This window comes from Macrobrachium nipponense, chromosome 14 (assembly GCF_015104395.2).
Source record: "Macrobrachium nipponense isolate FS-2020 chromosome 14, ASM1510439v2, whole genome shotgun sequence".
In the NCBI taxonomy this organism is placed as follows: domain Eukaryota; kingdom Metazoa; phylum Arthropoda; class Malacostraca; order Decapoda; family Palaemonidae; genus Macrobrachium; species Macrobrachium nipponense.
The window spans coordinates 92,086,736-92,101,735 of NC_087207.1; positions in this window are offsets into that span (position 1 = coordinate 92,086,736).

The window sequence follows — 15,000 nt, forward strand, 5'->3', positions numbered from 1 at the left end:
ACTGTTATATGTGCATCAATATAATCAAGGGTTTAACTCTAATAGATGTCCGGTAGAAAGGCTCAATTTTTATTTGTAACACAAAGTAACTATAAGAACCTGTTACTTATTCAAACCAATCTGAAGGTAATTGGCGACTTTTTCATGGCTAAAAAAGTTGAAAAGTTGCGTGACAAACGAATTTCTGCAACCGTGCCGACAGTTAAGTTCCGTGGTGGGCATATCTTCTTCACCTTCGTAATACAAGTACTATACTGCTGATACCCTGAGTCCACATGAGGATTACGAAGAAAGTAACCAACCACAAGCAGAACAGTCGCTTTACCATAAATCATAGTGTCTATCGTTTTACTGCTCCACCATACATTCAGATATCTCTCACTAATAACCATTTACAGTAGGCATCACTACCACAGAGAGAGAGAGAGAGAGAGAGAGAGAGAGAGAGAGAGAGAGAGAGAGAGAGAGATGAGTGGATCAGTTGTTTTAAATATATCAGTCAACAGGCAGGTAACAACCGAGTGAATCGTTAGATATATCCACCAAATGTAAACTTATTAGATAGATAGATAGAAAAAAATCGTAAGAAATATATTTAAACTGAAGTAATTTTCAGAGAGAGAGAGATGAGCGGATCAATGCATATATAAATCAGTCATCTGGCAGCTAATAACCGACTGGATCGTTAGATATATAAATTGTATATTATTAGATAGATAGATAGATAGAAAAATCATAGAAAATAAATTTAAACTGAAGCAACTTTCAGAGAGAGATAGGAAAGGTGAGGGAAGGAAGAAGGACGGGGGTGGCGGTGGAGGTGGGGGGAGAGGGTAGGTGGAGCTCTTTACTGTTGTGTTCGTATCCATTTCTGGATAATGGAGTTTTTGTCTCTTGGTACAAGGACAAGTGTCGTTATTCTTTACGATTAGTGATTCACGATACCCTTATAAATTACGGCACTGGGTGTAATACACTATAGCAAAATCTCTTACTGATACGAGTGTTCATTACAGAGTTATCGCCAAAAAACGTGCTTGCAGTCTCTGAAACCCATAGTAGATAGCCTACATAACACGCGTTTTCCGAGCGCCCCATGACACTTGAATTACTCTTAGTTTGAGGACTTGCGGGGTATTCCATTACATTCCATCAAAAACAAAGTAAAAAATAAAGTTGACAGATAAAAAACAAAAGCACACAAAAATTCTAGATGGCGACTGGAAAATCTGACTGAATTCATTTCGTAGAAAAGAGAACTGGTTCCAACGACGGAATTGCCAAAAAAGATCGATCGTTATTTATACACAAGAGAGAAAACGGGAGAATGCAAGTCACAAACAAAAGACCATCGGGTATCGGGAAAAGAAGGTCCTGATAAATAGCCAATAAGGCGAAGGGAACTTAAACCTGCTTCCCTACATCAAGCACATTGGCTGCAAACACATTTCTCCCCTCATCGATTACCTGGAAGTCCAATACATCCATCGGTCTCCGAAGACTTCCAGAACAGCAGCATCAGCAGCAGTCAGGTGGAGGAGGAGGAGGAGGAGTTTTACAGGAGCGTGAAACAGAAACAGTTTTCCGCAAGGTTCAGTTTTTTTATAAAAGCGATACTACGTCTTCATCAAATGGGAACTATACATCATTGAAGTTAGAATGAAGAGATTAAACACAAAAAAAAAATATTATATGAAAGGTTTCAACCATTTTTCCTTTTACTATAGTAGATTCGCATCACCCGTGATTATGATGTCTAGGCCAGTCCCTTACGACGCTCCTGATTGGTTGTTCATAAGCCCCTCACAGGGCTGGACACTATCAATTCTCGCGAGAGTTTACATAGGAATACGTCTTTCAAAAGTATCCCTCAGAAGAGATGGAACATACATCCTACCTATGTGAACTCTCGAGAGAGACTGAGAGTTTCCAGCCCCGTGATTGGCTTGTCAAAATTACCTTCTTCTAGTTTATTCTTGGGTTCCATAGATACTCCAGGACTCACTCTTCCCAAAATTGGGAACATATTCTGCAACCCTCCTTGGTTCACCTGTCCCAGGACAAACCTGGTCTTTCATTCTGGTGTAATTTCTTTATATTTACTCCTGACATATATCTTTAGCATCTACATTGGCATTCTATGTTCCACTCTCTTAGTTCAGTCTCTCCTAATATTATACCTAGGGAGTAACTTACACTAAGGGGAATTATAATTGAAGGACCTAAGTGTATCTGCCAGGCCAGGGTATATATATATATATATATATATATATATATAATATAACATATATATATATATATATATATATTTATATATATATATATATGTATGTATGTATGTATGTATGTAGTATATGTGTGTGTGTGTTTTACAGGGAATATGTGAAATACGAATCCTATGGCATATGTGAAATAACCATTTCACTTAGGAACATTTAAACCCAGAGGGGGTTAGTACTAAACACGGTGAAACAGTGATTCATTTACACTGTTTTGTCGTGTTTAGTACTAGCCCCTGTGGGATCAAATGCACTTAAGGACATTTGATCACTCACGGGCTAGTACTAAACACGGCGAAATACATTTGACTCCCCGAAGGCTAGAACTAAACACGGCGAAACAGTGTATAAATGAATCACTGTTTCCACATATTCCCTGTAACATATATATTTATATATATATATATATATATATATATATATATATATATATATATATATATATATATATATATATATATATTATATATATATATATATATATATATATATATATATATATATATATAATATATATATATATATATATATATATATATATATATATACGAAGACCTCGCAAATGGTAGTAAATATATCCCCTGTGAGCGCATTTGCGATAAAGCTGGGTAATCAATCGAATTTCCTCAACGCTGTTTCAAAGGAAAATTCACTTTGAGTCAGCAACTTCGTTTTTTGTTTTTTTAAATTGTTGCCATGACAAAAACAATTCAATCACTTTTCAATCACAATTCATAACGGTTCGGAATTAAATTGAAGTTAACTAAGCTTTTGCTGATGTTTTTATCCCTTCTAGAATTTTTATTTTCATTTAATTACTAGCTTTTATCAACTACTGACGTCTATATAAATTTTTAAAAGCGGCTTGAGCGTTTAATTCTAAGCATAAGAGATTGTCCAGATGCTTTATCAATTGAAATAAACTTTAGAATTTGAAAAAAAAAAAAAAAAAAATTTCCAGCGGTAGCTATGGATGTGAACCGTCTACTGAAAGGAAATGCCTCAGCTGGAGATATAAATCTCATCATCATTTGGTATCAGCAAATAATAGCAAGCTCGAGGAAAAGTACCAAAACCTCCTAGGTAGTAGTAAGAGCAACTGAGACAAAATCGTTTGTCAGGATGTTAGGATGGAATAGGTATTGGGAGACCCAGGATTTACTAAGAGAAGAATTTCATTATTTTGAAATCCGTTGTGAACGTACAAGAGCGGTTCTTATTTTTCCATTTATTATGTGATTATATTTTCAAGAATATTCTTTTTTTTTATGAAGAAAAAGAATTATAACCACCTGTAAAGGCCTGAGATATGGATATAAACATTCCTGTTTCGTATTATGCAAACGATTTTTCTAAGTTTACTGGGAAATGTTTCATTTTTACCCGCTCTAATAGTAATAAAAAGCGGTTCCACCTTACTATATATTATCCTCAAAGTTACTCTTCGTTCGGGAATATTTCATCATTTCGTTTTAATATTTGTGTTTGATGCAGACACTTGGCCCAAAAGAAATATATTAACTAATTTTTTTTTTGTCGAGGTGTTCAGTGAAGCTTTTAAAAAATAACTGCTTTAGAACCTGATTTATTGCAATGGCACACAAAAGAAGTTACAGTCTTAGTCGCTCCTTCGAAGGGCAAAATATACTTTACATTTTTTAGCTCTCAAAATTTATACAAAAACTCCAAAGGTACTCTTAATTGTTAAGCAAAACCCATGAGTATATTATAGTGAACAATTATAACATTTCATGTAAATCAGACGTATAAAAATAATATCGACTTTCAAGTGACGACTGTCATGTCCAAGTTAAAGCAAATAGTTGTTGCCAGTAAACACCACAGGTATCCATTTGATTTTCCATCACGCTTGCCTTGTGTCGTACGATTAACAAGTATATTTTGTGAAGAAAAAAAAAGAAGGGAAGATATTATTCATTACTCCCACACACTGGCAGAAAAATATTTTTCCAGAATAGTGTTCAGATAGTTTCTATTACTAATCCAATTACCAAGAAGGAATTTTTCTTTTAATTTATTATTAAATGTCTTGTAGACTTATCAATTTTAAAATAAGGAAGCAAAGTTAGAGGTAATTCGTAAATGACCCTGATCATTTTCTTCTTTTTTTTTTAATCAAAACTAGGCTATCGATATGAACCCGAGAAAACGGTATGACGTTTAACCAAACACAAGAGAGAGGGAAAAACATTACAGACAATAACAGAATATCGAAGACGAACCTGCATTTTGTAACAGTGGCAGTCCATTCACGGGATAATCCAGCATGACACAGCATATTAGAATTATTCTAAAGATTTTCACCCCTTTCATATATAATCATCCATCATGGCTCCTACCTCTTGTATTTCGTCCCTAAAGAAAAAGCCTGACCAGTAAGCAAAAGTAAATCACTCAGCAGTTGTATCAGACTAAAAACAAAGTTTCCTGAGGTAACTGAGTTTACAAATAAGTTGGAACCATTTAATCGGACTAACTTTGTCCGTGAATCACGTACGAACAAATTCTTTCCTCTGGCGTTTGCGAAATTAGATAGATATGGCTGAATTAAATTTTTTTCTTAGTGAATTAACTGAAAATTATTCAAAAATTAATAATGATTAATGATACCCTTTACGAGAATACAAGGTTAATTTAATTATTTAAGATAAAAAAATCCAAACCACATAGTTATTCAATGCCTTTATAAGGATACATGTGAATTACCTTGAGAGATTCAAGTATTTTTTAAGTCCATTCAGCTATATATTATCTTATAACCTCAATTCTTTTTACTATTTTTTCCCTGCAAGATTTAATATTACGTCACTCTATTTTATTTCAGAGCATGATTTGCTGTCCTACCTGACCTTTCTAGCAAAGTTTGGCCTATAAACCAAAGGTAGTCTTGATTTGTTATGATCCAAGAAAATACTTCTTCAGCTGAAACCCTTTTGAACAGATTCAGCACACTTTAATAAAAGCAAGAGGGATCCAACGAGAAATCATCCTGCATAGAAGGCAAGTTACAGGAAAAGGTGATAAATAGATAAATACGAGGGAATAAAAGATAAAACCGATATAGAGAAATTCTGGAGACGGCATCCGAAAACAAGAATGAATTTGAAGATCAGAAGATTCCCCAACTGCACTAGGGAAACTATTCCACGTTTTAGCTGCAACCAAGTTAAAACCATTAGAAAACTGAATAGTATCAAACATGATACTACTAGATGTGACTCGTTTAGATAGACTATCAGTTTATTGTCATGAAAATGTCCACATGTAGAGTGTTTAGAAATGTACCAAGTAAGTATTTTCGTATGTCTGCTTGTATAAGAAAGTGTGTGCGTGTGTGAGTGAGAGAGAGAGAGAGAGAGAGAGAGAGAGAGAGAGAGAGAGAGAGAGAGAGAGAGAGAGAGGAAGGTTCTATGAAGTTCTGGTTTCCAGGTACCAACAAGTGTGGAAGAGGCCCATTACAGAATAAGGAAAGCATTACGAGGAACGCACAGGAATATTCCTGTGTTAGCACGTAAAACAGGAGACATTTCTCCGACAGACATTCTCCCCTCACACGTCACTACAGATGAGTGATGTACGACAGCGCAAAAGAAAATATTATTCACTTTCAAATGAAAGTCTTTATCGACATCGATCTGATATGTTGGCACATGCTGTATGATAAAACAGATCGTGTCTCATTGTCATTATTTGGGAGAGAGAGAGAGAGAGAGAGAGAGAGAGAGAGAGAGAGAGAGAGAGAGAGAGAGAGAGAGAGAGAGCATAATCCTATGATTATTGTGTAATCCCATAAAGAACTCTAATGTCGTGGTCATATCGTAGCTTCCTTCAATTTTACCACTAATCATTTCAATAGTTCGTTTATTTGTTTGTCAAGTTTTACATCGTCTTCTCCCAAGTTTCATGCATCTAAATCCTTTCGGGGTCGGTGATAAAAACGCCATTTCAAACGGGATTTTAACATTTCCTTTTTTTTCAACTCTCACGCAAACATCATACTGGCCGGATCCATCTTGGTTGTTATTTTTCCCATAAACGTTTCGACGCTGCTTAAATTCCCATAAAGTATTCCTTAATCTTTTGATGTGGGCCATAATTTCTAATTTAAGCATTGATAAAACTGAACGTAAATCGACACAGATATTCCTCCTTCGTGGCTCTTCTCGGGACCATACGTACCGAGTTTGACGAGCCATTTTTTCCACATTCTGAGAAAATGGGCTTCAAAGATTCTGACATTATTCAGAGCCTCTAATTAACTCATCTTTTGAGGACATTTGGTTTGAACATGAGACAACGCAGGACAGCAGAAGTGCTGACATGTTACAGGGTATCAAAAAGTGGGTCACTTTAGCTGGAAAACGCAAGACTATAAAAAAGGATAATAATTATGAAAAACAGCTAATATATCCCAAAGTTACATTTGCCCTCTCTCTCTCTCTCTCTCTCTCTCTCTCTCTCTCTCTCTCTCTCTCTCTCTCTTCTTCTTCTTCTTCCTTATTCGCGATATTTGCCTTATTCCCCTGAGCGATACCGAATACAAAACATCATTATAATCTTCTGCCTGAAGTCAGAGGAAAGTGCGTTGCCCACATGTGAATGGAAAAACATAAATCAAAAGTGAATGTAAATACAGCAACCATTTTCTTCCCTCTGGTAGGTAAAAGGCCAGGAAAATAATGTCATTCAGTTACCGTGAACTAGTCCAAATTATTCTTCCATTTTACTGGTGTTAATCCGACCAATTTCATCAAGAGATATTTATCGAGACTCAAATTCACAATTGATCCCAGATTCCCTTCATCTGCCGAGAGCGACCAGATTCGTTGAACAGCAGAATCACCACTATGCATTAAATGTGCCTCGCTGTCGAAATCCTCAGTTCCAGAGGTCCTCAATTCCTCAAACCGTTGGACTGTGGAACATTCTCCCAGAGGAAGTCATGCACATGGAACTTAAGACGTTCAAGCGAAGGTGCAGTACATTACTATACTAATATTATTCTCCCTGCATTTTAATACGTTTTTATCATCGTTAATTTATTAACTAGTCTTTTTCTATTTTTAATAAGTGGGGTCTCTCTCTGTATTTCCCTTTACTTCGTCTCACTTCTTCCTAATGAACACCATATTCTTTGGAAGCTTGAATTTCGACAATGGATTTAAAAATAAAAATAAAACCTGGAAATCTAAACAGCCTCTGTGTTTTCTCATGGTCCCATAACGACATCCGTCTTTCAATGAGCCTACGTAAAAGATTAACGCAGATAAAAACAGTCTACAACACCTAATAAATAATGTCAAAAGAGAGACAAAAAACTAAAATGATAAATTCTAAACCTAAAGCAACTAAAGCAAATAAGAAAAAATGTCGGTTGGCCAATAACCCCTAGAAAATACCGGTTTGCAATTATCCATTGTTGTTGTGTAGAAATGTTAGTAGAAATATTTATTTGATTCTCCGCCACCTGGCAGACAGGTTTCTCCATCTTACATCTGGCTGACGAAGAGGAACGAGGTCACAGCAATAAGAAGCTGTGTGTAAGGAAGTCTGAAGGGACAGAAATGAGATCCCTACCGTCGATCTCAGACAGATTATGTGGGAGTGAGAGAGAAAGGGTGAGTTAATCTACAAACAAATGTTTAGTAATTAGTCATTCGAGTGGATACCTCAAAACTGAGTCGACAATTAAACATTGGTCTTATGTTATGGTACTGTACACTTAGTAGATCATTATAACTCTTTCCAGACCGTCTGTGAGTAAAGAGAAATGAGTAGAAAATCCTCGAATGGCATTAAAGTTCGTAAACAGGTTTGCTTCGTGCTTTGATCTTTCGTAATAAGTAATTTTTAATGCGTGATTTTCCTTTCCCATTCCTAACGAGAGAACTAATGACCCCGTCTTACTAAATCAGAAGAATGGTTGTATTCTGTCCTCTTTACAGCTCATTATATTGATTTCAGACACAACTCAAGTTAATGCATAAAAGTCTGAGAGGGAACAATGCAATTGCACACGTTAATGTAGCGATAAAGTAATTACCATTAAGTGAAATTATTTCATTTCATATCAAATGGAAAATCAGCAGAACTATCGAATATCGGCACGTAAATCAACAACTCTGTCTACAATGGAAACAGCCATCAAACAAAAACGACAAGAGAGAGAGAGAGAGAGAGAGAGAGAGAGAAATTTAAGTGCAAAAAGGATATTCCTGATATTATGTTGACAATGGTAACTAGGCATTGTTCCAAATCCTTCAATGCATATATATCAATATTTGTTTGATTGGTGATGGAAGTTGCAAATAACGGAGCACCAATCATTTTGCTTTGACTGTCTCTGATTTTCTCTCGTTTCTTGAAGCTGCCAAAAGCATCCTAACATACTCTTAGTTACCACCTTTGTGAAACACTGATCAGAGACTTTATTGGTCAAACTGAATATCTATACAGCTTTTGATGTGAAATAAACTCGTTCGGGATCATAGAATGTTCTTTAAATATAAGAGGTTATGCTTCACGCATTATCACTGATTATAATTTATGTTACTTTTAGTGAAATACTCATTCAGCTGGATGCAGAAAATGTTTGGCGCATTTTAAGTTACAGTAGATTCACATCAACTGTGCATTTGATGTTAAGGCCAGACCCTTACGACGCTCCTGATTGGCTGTTGATAAGCCAATCACAGGGCTGGAAACTATCAGTCTCTCGAGAGAGTTCACATAGGCAGGATGTATGTTCCACGTCTCCTGATGGATACTTTTGAAAGACGTATCCCTCAGGAGGTGTGGAACATAGATCCTACACATGTGAATTCACGAGAGAGACACAGTTTCCAGCCCTGTGATTTGCTCATCAACAGCCAATCAGGAGCATCATAAGGGAGTGGTTTAGACATCAAATTGCACGGTTGATGTGAATCTAGAAAGCCTTTGTCCAATGATGCGATGGACTGATCAGTGTCGTTTTTTTTATTGCCTCCATTCAAGGCCAGACTAGTTCAACGCTTAGCAGTACATCTTTGAGTCAATTGGATTTTGTTTCGATGGATTTTTTCCTAACTGCAAATTCTCCAGAATGAACAGTGTCGACTGAAGTACTCTCAATCATTCTAACATATGTAATACAACCACCAAAGATCATACGAATGCTAGAACTTTTCAAGATATTTGAGTCGTCTATCTTTCTGTGAAAGAGCTTTAAAGAGTCCTTGTAGCCATATCAAACCACGTCATATGGGTACAAGTATCGGTACGGGTATAGGTTTATATATGGGTATGGGGATGGGTAGGGGTTAGGTATGGATATGGGTATGGTATGGGTATGGGTATGGAATGGATATGGGTATAGGTATGCGAATGGTACGGATATAGGTATGGAATGGATATGGGTATGGGTATTTGTATGGTACAGATATGGTTATGGTATGGATATAGGTATGGGTATGGTACAGCTACAGGCGTGGGTATGGGTATGATACACATATGGGTATAGGTGTGAGTATGATACAGATATGGGTATTGGTATGGGTATAGGTATGACACAAATATGGGTATAGGTATGGTATTGATATGATTTTGCTGCTAATTGTGTCGATTACGTTGATGACCTAATCGCTAACAATATTCCAATCGCTTTGTAAACGGAACCTTATTATAAAGACAGTAGGTCAATTGAGGTACGTAAATGAATGTAATTCATTACGGTCTGATATCTCGTTTTCTTCGATAGTGTTTGCCAAGATTTCGTCTTGATAACTGTTTACCAAGTTCATTATGTAAGATGAGTCGAGAGGTGTTCTCTCATTACATAATTGATTTTTTTTTTTTTTTTTTTTTTTGAGGGGGAAGGGGGACGCTTGGGGGGTTTCGCCTGAGATAATATCAATAGACGCTGGATTTTACGACCCGTCTCCTGTTTGTCTAACCACGGCGTATTATGAAATAACCACATTATCTTATATAATGTGTCTTGGCGTAGATCATTACATCCCATTTAATTAAATATGGGAAACCTTAATTAACAATCAGCCCTTTGCATTCAGTTAACAAACAACTGCATCATTTACTCTTCCAAATAAATTTGCGATTTGAAAACGGCAAATAATTTCTTCTTTCTTAAATCACCGTTAATGTGAACACAATCTCGCTTGAAGACGTTGTGGGAAATATGAGATCTGAGCGTAAAATTGAAAATCTCTCTCCTCACATTAATCTTTATTGTTCACCCAAATCTACGAGATTTGGAAACCCGTTTCTCTGTCACTGGATTCCATATGGATTTTCGGGATTAGAGTTCATAAATTGCACGGATTCTGGCTGGAATCCAAACGTTATCTTAATATTATATCTAAGGATTAAATTATTTAGCAAGGAATTTGGCCCCGTCGCAAGGAATGCTAGAGATGAAGGAAAATGGAGGAACAGAGAGAGAGAGAGAGAGAGAGAGAGAGAGAGAGAGAGAGAGAGAGAGAGAGAGACTACTTATAACATAATATTAGCTATGAAAACTATACGATGCTAACCGAGCCTCATCCGAAATGCTGTCCCATAAAAAGGTCTTAATCGTCTCAAATAGACATGAAGTCATCTCTGACGCATCAGACTTTTTAAAGATGAATATCATCCTTAAAGGCTTATAAATGCAAGTACTCTGCAAAATAATTTTTTAACTCCACAATCAATATACTCATTCGAAGCTTTGTCCCTTAGACACCTTTCTGCAGTTCCTGCAACTTTGCTTGGCTCGCACAACTTTATTTTATTTTATTTTTGTTTGTTTGTCGTTATCGGAACATTGACAAAACCTCTTCCCTTGGCTAGTTCCCATAACTCGTAATCTACGTATGAGCAATCTGCCATTCCTATTCATTTGCCATCTACACTAACATCAGCTAATATACCATGCTACCCATATTTGTTGCTTAAATGATTTGGACTCCAACATTTTGCAAAATAATGCCAAATTTCAAGTATGCTTAACAAGGCAGTAATCTCGTTACGAAACGGATCACAAGGGATGAACGTGATGTCGAAGATACAACAAATGGAACAGAATCTACCAAATTCAGGCCAAAGGTCACTCAGAGCTGAAACGGATGCTTAAGGTAAAAAGGTCCGAAAGGCGTAACAGGAAGATAATCTCGCTGTTGCACTGAAACAATTGTTGGGAAAAGGTTGAGGAAAGTAAGATGGAAGGCAGAGAATATGAACGGAAGTACAATAAAGAGAATGAAAGGGGTTGCAGCTAGGGGACAAAGGGACAGTACAAAGAAGCTTGAGAAATACCTACAGTGCACCGCATGGGGTGCACTGACTGCACTAGCCCCACCACTGAAGTCGGAGATGTAAAGAGAAATGAATGATAATGAGAGTAAACGAATGAGAATGAAGAGCGTCGTTGCAGCCAAACGTGAAATGAGATGGAGGCATCTGACGGGAAATGGAAAGCACCAATTGCTGTCTTGGCTCTTATTGACATTCCTCTGCCTTGCTTGATCAACGAGAACCTTTGAATTGTTAAATACAATGGTCCGCGTACGGGTCTCATGAAAGAGAGAGTAAGAAAAGATAAGGACATGATTTGGTAAATGGAGGGAAGGATAAGGGACGAGAAAGATAATTTACGTGAAGAACATGAGTCCCAGGATACGATAATTTGAAGGTCAAAATATGTTCCCTTTAATCAACTAACAGAGGTGTTTCTCATGACTCAGGATGACTTCCTTTCCTCTTCTATACAGCGAACACTTGTTTAACTGGAGGAGGAGAGACAATTGGGACTGAAAATGTGTCGTATTATTCAAATACCTGATAACGAATAAGGCCTCAAGGGTCATGCACATGCTACCTTCTCTGAATACCTAACTGCTCACTTTCTAATTTTGTTTACTTTGTCCGCCGTTCAATCCTTATTAAAGACGCCAAGGAATGAAAATTCCTCTAGAATTAAAGTTCAGGAAATTCAAAAGAAATTTAGATATAAAACATTTTGGCGATGAGACTGCAACCTTTTACTTTGTAGATGATTCCTTTACACATCAAGTTCATTAGTTTGAAAGTGAACTTTGAATAAACTTCAGTCATCCATTTTTTCAAAACAGTACAGACATCACTGGAATGATGCAAACTTTCATTGTTCCTCCCAACATCATTCTTATCCGCAGCTAAACAATTGTATCTGAAGCTTTTCGTAATGAAGAGAAATGCATTTATCCCCCACAGTGACAGTGTTTGGGGAGACCCATTTTCCTGCAATAATTAAAGTCTCCTCATTGAAATTCCGAAAAGAAAGATGTTGTTCGCTCATTTTTTATCGGCTAATGGGGAAAATAGTTTCACAAAAAAAAAAAATCTATTCATAGCTGTGATTAGTGGATACACTGAAAACCTGCCACAAGAACTTGTTTTCTGCACATTTTCGTTTCGTTTGAAAGTGAAATGGTCTATTATAATTAATTTAATGAATTTGATTATATCCTTTCAGGTACCTTCCTAATGTCATGGAGGACTCTTTTCCCCACATATATCAGGAGAACTCAGTATTTTTCAGATCAAACTATTCGATAACTGAGCCTTTCTCTCTGCCACGTAGCTCGTCTCCTCTTGCCATTCCAGGCGTCTGTAGACTACAGTGCTTTCAAAAGCCAGTTTATAATTTTCGTTGCAGTTACATTCCACCTCACTTGATTTTGTTCTTTTTTTTCTGTAAGTTTAACAACTATAGTAGATTCACACCTAGCGTGCATCTGATGTCTAGACCAGTCCCTTGCGACGCTCCTAATTGTCTGTTGGTAAACCAATCACAGGGCTGGAAACCCTTAGTATCCCAAGACAGTTCACATAAGCAGGTTGTATGTTACACCTCTCCTGAGGGATACTTTTGAAAGCCATATCCCTCAGGAGAGATGGAACATACATCCTCCCTATGTGAACTCTCGAGAGAGACTGAGGGTTTCCAGCCCTCTCATTGGCTTATCAACAGCCAATCAGGAGCGTCGTACGGGACTGGCCTAGACATCTGAGGAACGCTTGACGTGAATCTACTATAGCTCCTCTGGGATGTGCTTGTCATTGTCCACTGGATGTAAAACAGAAGGTTGCAACGTTGTATTAATGTTCACGAATTAATGATGCTGACATTACGTTTCCGTCTTTCAGATGAACTCCATCTCCAGCATCCTCTATATCATTATTATTACTATTATTATTATTCAGTAGATGAAACCTGTTCATACGGAACAAGCCCACCAAAGGGGTCACTGACTTGAAATTCAAGTTCACAAAGAATACGGTGTTCATATAAGAGATCCCTATTCCATACAAACGAAAACATAACTCGTTAGCAAAACTATATCCAGGTCCTTTAAAAATCGTTATCATCTGATCGTCACCCCCACCGTAATAAAACAAAGAGTAGTCAGCGTCACTGCCAGGCCATTGCTGTGTGTGTTATACACAAACAATAAAAAAATGCGCGGAGGATTCTTCGGCGCAATCAAGTTTTCTGTACAGCGTATAATACTGTATGATCCGCGCCCATGAACCTTTCAGCCACGGCCAAGTGGTGGCCTGTCCTATAGCGTTGCCAGACATTCGATTATGGTTAACCTTAACCTTAAATCAAATAAAAACTACCGTGTCTAGAGGGATGCAATTCAGTATGTTTGATGGTCGGAAGGTGGATGATCAACATACCAATTTGCAACCCTCTAGCCTCAATAGTTTTAAAGATTAGAGGGTGGACAGAAAAATCCATCTCAATAGTTTTCTTTTACAGAAAATTAAGTCAAAATATCACGACTGTTAGTGTTGTCAAAATAAACTTCTTAAAATAAACACTGGCGTTAACATCAAAATAAATCTATGTGAAAAATAAGATTTATTTCCTTTCACTGTTACTCCATTTGAAGATAAGTAAAAGTTCATTTCTTTCGTTCTTTCATCGAAATGATTACGGTTTTAGCGCTAAACGCATTTTTATATCACACTTCCTCTCCAGTGACAAAAAATTATCTTGGAAAATAAATATCAAAGCTAAGAATATTCACTACAATTCCGTGTTGCGCCTAATTCCGCATTTCAGCGAAGCACTCTTGAATCAACACGAGAGTCAGTAGCTGTCTGGGGAAAAGCCGGACCATTTGACGCTTTCAATTTGGGGATACTCAGGCACCGGAAGCGTTAATTTTGAGGTTCCAAATCTGTTTCTTTCGGAACTAAATTCAGGCAGAAGGTCATGCAATTCCAAGGTCCTGAGAGTGGACGAGACCAGCTTTACAATTTACAGTCAGATAATTTTATTTTAGTATGCCCTCTTTCTCTCTTTTTTTTTTCTCCATTTGGACTGAAAATTCTTAGGGAAGTGGATTAAAAAGATTGATTTACTAAAAAGAATAGGCTTACTAGCAATTAACTCGTTTTCTATTGTAAGTTAACATGCTTTGAATGGTTCTAGATGGGCTAATTTATTAGAACAGGGAGATTTTTACTCACTCCGATTGAATACATTTGAATTAAATGTTAATTTATGTGTCCCAATACATTCCCATTCGAAATACCCAGTTTTTGGTATCAAATTATGGGGTGATTCATCATCGCTGATTCATTATTTTCCCAGCTTGATTTCTCTCATTTTAAAGGAGCGTGATAGTTTTGAAAAAAAAATCAACAACTTTAGATATCACAAAGGATA